The sequence below is a fragment of the Nicotiana tomentosiformis genome, chromosome 1 (assembly GCF_000390325.3).
Source record: "Nicotiana tomentosiformis chromosome 1, ASM39032v3, whole genome shotgun sequence".
NCBI lineage: Eukaryota > Viridiplantae > Streptophyta > Magnoliopsida > Solanales > Solanaceae > Nicotiana > Nicotiana tomentosiformis.
Window position 1 is genome coordinate 159,691,775 of NC_090812.1, and position 7,594 is coordinate 159,699,368.

Sequence of the window (7,594 nt, forward strand, 5' to 3'; positions counted from 1 at the left end):
AATTCGAGCCCTGCAATCAAAGTTTCGTATTCCGCTTCATTGTTAGTTAAGGTAACTGTCCTGATGGCTTGCCTTAAGGTTTCCCCCGAAGGCGTAACCAGGACTATTCCGAGCCTGGACTCTTTCACATTTGAAGCTTTATCCGTAAATAAGGTCCAGAATCCCGATGTCGGCTCCGACACCATTATTGTCTCTTTAGAGGACAGGGCATCAACCCTGGGCTGAAAACGGCTACGAAGTCAATGAGGACCTGAGACTTAATCGCAGTCTGTGGCTTATACTCTATATCAAACTCGCTCACTTGGACGGCCCATTTGGCCAATCTACCCAAGAGCTCGGGTTTATGGAGGATATTCCTCAGAGGAAAAGTAGTCATCACCACTATCGGGTGGCACTGGAAGTAGGGCATCAGCTTCTGGAGGCTACCACGAGGGCTAAGGCCAATTTTTCCAGATGTGGGTAGCGAGTTTCTGCTCCCGACAAAATTTTGCTAACGTAATATGTAGGGGATCGCGTACCTTTTTCCTCCCGGACTAAAACTGTGCTTACCGCAACTTCCGAGACCGCTAGGTAGACCAACAATGTTTCTCCTTCTTTAGGTTTCGAGAGCAAAGGAGGGCTTGACAAGTATTTCTTCATTTCCTTCAAGTCTTGTCGACACTCCGACGTCCACTCGAAGTTATTCTTCTTTTTGAATAGTGCGAAGAAGCGGTGACACTTTTCCGACGATCGGAAAATGAATCTGCTCAAAGCTGCCAATCTGCTTGTGAGTCTTTGTACTTCCTTTACGTTGAATAGTTGATCCGGGATATCCTCTATGGCCTTTATTTTTTCGGGATTCATCTCAATTTTTTCTTTATGAGACTAGGAACCCTAATAATTTACCTGAATCGACCTCGAACACCCACTTCTCGGGGTTAAGCTTCATATTATGCTCCCTTAGTGTGTCAAACGTTTTTTGCAGGTGTCTCAGGTTGTTACCTGCATCCATAGACCTAACGAGCATATCGTCTATATATACTTCCATAGTTTTTCCTATTTATTTTTCGAACATCTTATTTACTAGCCGTTGATAAGTGGCTCCGGCATTTTTTAGTCTGAAGGGCATTACGTTGTAACAGTAAGTACCATAAATTATAATAAATGAAGTCTTTTCCCGGTCTTCCGGGTTCATCTTATTCTGATTGTACCAGGAATAAGCATCGAGGAAACTCATTAACTTGTGCCCGACCATAGCATCGATCATTTGATCGATATTTGGTAATGGGAACGGGTCCTTTAGGCATGCCTTATTAAGATCTTTATAATCTACGCACATGCAAAATTTATTGTTTTTCTTAGGAACCACTACCACATTAGCTAGTCAGTCCGGATTTCTTACCTCTCGGATTGAACCAATCTTAAGTAGGCGGGTTACCTCTTCTTTGACGAATTTGTTCCTTGCTTATGCAATAGGGTGATTATTTTGCCTTTCCGGAGGTATGCTCGAGTCCAAGCTTAACTTGTGTACGGCTATCTCTTTCGAGATTCCTATCATATCCTCGTGCGACCATGCAAAACAATGAGCGCTAATTTTGAGGAATTCGATAAAATCTGACCTGAGTTCCGAGTGTAGTCCTGTTCCCAAATGAATTTCCTTTCTGGGAATTTTTTGAACAGTGCAACCTGCTCTAGCTCTTATGCCGTGGATTTCGTTGCGTCTGTTTCTTCTGGTAGCTGAAAATACCTTGGTATATGATATTTCTCCGACTCTCCTACTCCCGAGGAAACTTCTTCTGATTCGGGGTTGGAAAACGATTTCGGTAACTGCTATGCCGCAGGTTCTTTTCCCTTGCTATGGGAGACCGAGATTGCATTCATATCCCTTGCTTCTGGTTGATTACCTCTTATCTTCTTGATCCCCTCTGGTGTTGGAAATTTCAGCAATTGGTGGTACGTTGAAGGCACAACTTTCATCTCGTGTAGCCATGGCCTTCCCAGGATGATAGTATATCCCATGTCCCCATCTACTACTTCGAAGAGAGCCGTCTTCATTACGCCCTCGGTATCCGTAAGCAGCAAAATCTCCCATCGGGTCGTCATGCTTGCGAGGTTGAATCCAGCAAGGAGCTTTGTTATCGGGATAATGCTCCCGGTGAGTTTAGCTTGATCTAGAACTCTCCATTGTACGAAATTGACGGAACTTCCTGTTTCCACTAAAACACGCTTAATTTTGAAATTTAACACATTTAAAGAGATTACCAGTACATTATTGTGTGGCAGTAGTAATCCGTCCGCGTCTTTATCCTTGAACGTGTTATCGTCCTCCCGGAGCCTCTTACTATGGGTTGTTGATACTCGTATCTTCTTTTCGACCGAGAAGGCTATCCCGTTAATCTAATTCCCTCTGAATATCATGTTGATCATTTAGAGTGGAGGTTCATATCTTGCTCTCGGATTTTGCGTGTCGTCCCTATCCCGACCATAATTGTTTTTGGCCCGGTCACTTAAGAATTCCCTGAGGTGACTGTTCTTTAATAGCATTGCCACTTCTTCTCGCAGGTGCCGGCAGTCCCCGGTGTTGTGGCCATTAGTGTCGTGGTATTCACACCATAAATTTGGGTCCCTCTGGCCGGGATCGGACCTCATTGGTCTTGGGAACCGTGCCTCTTTGATATCTCTCATGGTTGACACTAACTCCACTGTGAATACCTAATTTTTGTACTATTTTAACACCTCCTAAAGTCATTAGTGTTTTGTTGCTTTAATTATATTTTCCAATTTTTTGTGTATTTGATTGCATATTTCCTATCATAAAAATACCAAAAAATAGTTATTTCTTTATTTGTGCATTTTAGGAATTAACTAACTATTCAATTGGTGAATTAATCTAGTTAATTGATCATTTGAATAAGTTACTTAATTAATTTGTTTGTTTGTGTAAATTTAGTTTAATAAGTAGGATTAAGAAAGAAATTTGGCCAAATTTGAAAGAGAAAGTGGCCAAAAGTGCAAGATAAGGGGCTGCCTTTGAAAGGGTCCGGAACGACGTAGTTTTGCCTCAAAACTACGTCGTTTTATTAAGTGACCCAAGATCAAATCTCACCCATTGATCACTCATTGATCTAATGGTCCGTATTTGATCTCTCAAGAGGTATTTAAAGCCTCAAAAAATTGAAAATTTTCCTCATTTCACCCATAACTCTTTCTCTCTTCTCTCTCTCTCTCTTCTCTCTCTTCTCTCCACCGCCGCCGCCGAAAATCACCCATCGGCGGCGGACCACCTCCAAACACCTCCAAATTAACACCATACAATATCCACAACCTCCTCTTCCCATATCTCCAAACCAATTCCTTTAAAAAACCCTCAAACTCCTTGAATTTTAGATCTAAGAAACTTTAGCCGCCACTTTTTTGCCCAAAATCTTGAAGTTCCGGCCACTACCACCCCACAATACCTACATCAACGGATAGAGCTCATCAAGACCTACCTATTGATGTCAATTCCATCCCAAAAATCCGGCAACTAAAAATCCGGTCAAATTCCGACGACCACCCCGAACCCCCATTTTAGCTATTTTTCGGCTTCAAGCATACTTGTTAGGTATAATCGTCATCTCTTTAATTAATTTCTGATTTTTTATTTTATTTTAGTAGATTAGTTTCTGATTTTTTTTATATATTTATTTTTTTGTTTTTCTGTTTTGGTTATTTCTTGTTAATTAGAGTTTCAAGTTAGGTTTATTTAATTAGCTATCTCTATTTAGTTTAGTGGTTTGTTAGATTCGTTATTGATTTAAATATGATCTTTAGTGTATTAATTAAATCGTTCACTTAGTTAGTCGATTATTTAGTTGTTGTTAGTCGTTGTTCGATTATTAACAATGCTCGTTCTGTTTTGAGAATTAGTTTGTGAATTTAGTTATTTGTTTAGTAATTAGTTTGCACAAATCCAATTAATTCCCATCAAGTTGGTTTTAATACTTAGTTCAATTACGTTTTTAGTCTCGTCTATGCTTTGTCAGTTCATAGTTGTCCAAGTTTGATTTGTGTTGAGCAAGTAGTTTGTTGTTGATGTTTAAAATCTAAAGTTTAGTTTATTTTATCACAAAATAGGGTAATAGTAGCTTACTTTTACTAGTAGGGTGGCTGAAAGGACATTTTTTCTCCTTGCTTCTGACACAGCAGATTTTCAGGTTGTCCTTTCACCTTTGGGATAGACCTTGAACAGTGTTTAGCACACAAAGTCAGTCTTTTGGACAGATTTTTGGTGAACCAAAATCTGTCCAAAAATTTAACTTTATTTTCCTATTGAAAGGGTTGTTTTTCTCCTATAAAAGGGACTGTCTTACACTTAGAATGCAGAGTTCCTTACTCACTGAAAAGGGGGACACTTTATCTTATACTTAAACACATCTTGGAGAGTTGCAAAAAAGACATATATCTTTGAGAAAAATCAGCAGCTTAATACATATAACAAGCTGAAATTTCAGTATTTTGTGAGGTTTATTTGAGTGCAAAAAACCTTGAGAAAAATCGAAAGATCCCTTGGGCAATTTGTGAAGTTGATAGCTACCAGTTTCAAGCATTTTTGTTGAGTTTTCTGGGTTGTCTTAACACTTGAGTTGCTGATGTTTCTACTGTATTTGTTGCTGAGTTTTTTGTTACTGCACTGCTGTATTTTATTATTCTACAAACCAGGTAACTTTCAAATTCTTATATTGCAGATTCTTGATGATAATAAGAAGGATTTGATCCCGGTTTGGTTGATGGAACATATTGGATCTGATTTTTGTTTCAAGATGAATGTTATATTAGTATTATCATTATGTAAATCTGTTAAAGATTAGTTAAATTATCATTTTCTTCTTTATATATGTGATTGAAATTGCATTCTGTTAAGATTACTTAGTTTAAGGAAAAGATAAAGACCCCACTTTTAACCATGTTTGTTTAGTTTGGGCTCTTTTTCGTGAGTTACTTTCATGGTTCATGTATAATTATCTAAGAAAGACTTCTAACTTCAAATATTTTGATGCTTTAAATTATAGTCAACATAATGTTATACTTAATATAGTTCTTCTCTTTAGCATTGAAGTATTACCGTTTTTTGTAGTTTTTATATTTAGTCATGATTTTTATGTTGTTAATGAGTGTAGTTTGATTAGTGTCATGTTGGTGTAGATGAGTAGAAATATGATGTTAGTCTTTAAGAAATAAGTTGGTTAAGAAGATAAAAGATAATAATTAGCATGTAAGTTTCTTTTATGAAAAAAAATAATTTTTAATTTGGACATCAATGTAAGAAGCAATTTGGGCTTAGAAGAATACTTGTTATTTTGTGTTGTCTCGGTCATCGAGGCTCTTAAGCAACATGGGCCAAATAAGCTAAAATTTGTAGGCCCAATGACAATAGAAAGTAAGATGGGCATTTTTTTTAAAACCAATAAATTGTCTTTTGTTAAATAAAATAAGTGGCCCAATACCATAAAAGTTTTACATAAGTTTATCCGGGTTTAAATTCTTGCATTAGTGAAAATTATTTTTAATAATAATATTATATTTTTCAGTCGAAAAAGTAATAAATATAAAAAAGAAGTACTTTTTAATTAATTTAAGCAATAGGCAATTTTAGGCACGTTTGAGATGTAGACCATGTGTTCATACACGGTCCTTGGTCGTTATTATTATTATTATTATTATTATTTTTAATAAAGTAGTCATGTGTGCATTCCCGCTCCTTGACTCTTCAATATTAATTGTATTTAAACCATGTGTACTGACACGTTCTTTGTTTTAATACATATAATCAAATAAGGACCTTGTGTGCTTGCACGCTCCTAGGCTAAAATTATTAATTATTAAGCGGTACTAGACAATAGTAATTTTAGGCAAATAATACACACTTTATCCAAAAATAATTCAAGCCAAATTTTAGTCAATAAAAGCGACTGTGCTAGAACCACGGTTTCGGGGAATGCCTTACACCTTCTCCCCGGTTAACAGAATTTCTTACCCGGACTTTATTTTCGCAGACCAATAATAATAGAGTCAAATCTTCCTTTGATTAGGGATTCAAATAAAAGGCGACTTGGAACACCAATAAAAATCAATTTCAAGTGGCGACTCTGTAAATAAAATAATCCATACTCAATTTTGTCACTTTAATTGAAAAAACCCTTTAATCCACACAATAATACCTTGCGGATAGAAAAGGGGGTGTGATATCCACCACACTGATATTGAAGTTATATTCTGATAACTTTTTATATGAAGGACCTCGTGGCCTGGGGGTATCTCTATCATGCAAGAACTATTATTCCTCCCGCGATCAGTTAACCTGTCGCAGATAAAATTGTCTACAACCCGGAAGCTCCTGTCACGACCTTCCGCCTGCTCGTAAGGCAGGAACCACCCCCTTGAACCTCGTCTATTTGAGTCGACATCGTCTTTCATATTTTCCTTGTTCTTCTCTCGTCCCTTTTCTGATGACAGGAAGTCGACCTAATCGTCTTCGATCCTTATCTTTGACTCGTATCGGTTGTGAACATCTGCCCAAGGTGTTGCTTGAAACTCGAGTAGACTTTCCTTCAACTTTTGGGAAGCATTTGAGCTTCTCGAATTTAAGCCATTTGTGAACGCTTCAGCCGCCCATTCATCTGGGACAGCCGGTAACAACATCCTTTCCTTTTGGAACCGGCTGACGAATCTTCGTAATAATTCAAATTTTCCCTGCGCGATCCTGAATATGTCGGCCTTTCGGGCTTGTACCTTCCTGGCACCGGCATGGGCCCTGATAAATGAATCTGCGAGCATTTCGAAGGAATCTATGGAATGCTTGGGAAATAATGAGTACCATGTCAAGGCTCCCCTCGTGAGAGTCTCGCCAAATGTTTTCAATAGTACGGACTCGATTTCGTGAGGAGCTAGATCATTTCATTTTACTGTTGTTGTGTAAGTGATGATGTGCGCATCTGGATCTGAGGTCCCATCGTACTTTGGCACTTCAGGAATTCTAAATCGTTTTGGTATCAGTTCTGGGGCTGCATTTGGCTTGTGCGGTAATTGGATGTACCTCTTAGAGCTTGGGCTTTTCAACACTGGGGGAGCGCCCGGGATTTGGTCCATGCGGACGTTTACTTCCTTCATGAACCGCAAGAGTTCCTCCTTGAACGGATCGTCATCATTGTTGAGGCCAGATCTACTCCCCCCAGTCCTATTGGAGCCATCTTCGCCTATGGGAGTGTTGTTGTCCATTCTCTATGTTGTTTGGTTTATAGGAACAGTGGGAGGATTGGATCTCGCCCGTTTGCACTATTTGAAGCGCCTGATAGCGCATGTTTTAACTCCGTCATAACCTGATCATGCCGCGTGAGGTGGCCTAGAATGATTGCATGTTGTTTTTGCAGGATCCTTACCTCATCTGCTACGTGCCCTTGGTCAGCATCATCTGGAATCACCTCCCGTACTTGTCTGGGGTACGGTTCGTCATATACCAGCATGACATCGTCCCCCTCATTGCGAGTGTCGCTGATTGAGTCCTCAAAATGGGGATGTTCCCCTTGAACCTCAAGATTACGAGCGTTATTGACGGTGTTGATTGCCATTTTTGAGA

At 38.9% G+C, this 7,594-nt stretch overlaps 1 long non-coding RNA gene across 1 annotated transcript; it reads left to right on the forward strand.

The window, feature by feature from the left end:
- Positions 1 to 3,168: 3,168 nt before the first annotated feature.
- LOC138895251 (uncharacterized) lies at positions 3,169 to 5,076 on the forward strand. The gene is made up of 2 exons (XR_011409415.1): positions 3,169 to 3,583; positions 4,707 to 5,076. It is a non-coding gene; the product is annotated as an uncharacterized lncRNA (long non-coding RNA).
- The last annotated feature ends 2,518 nt before the right edge of the window (positions 5,077 to 7,594 follow it).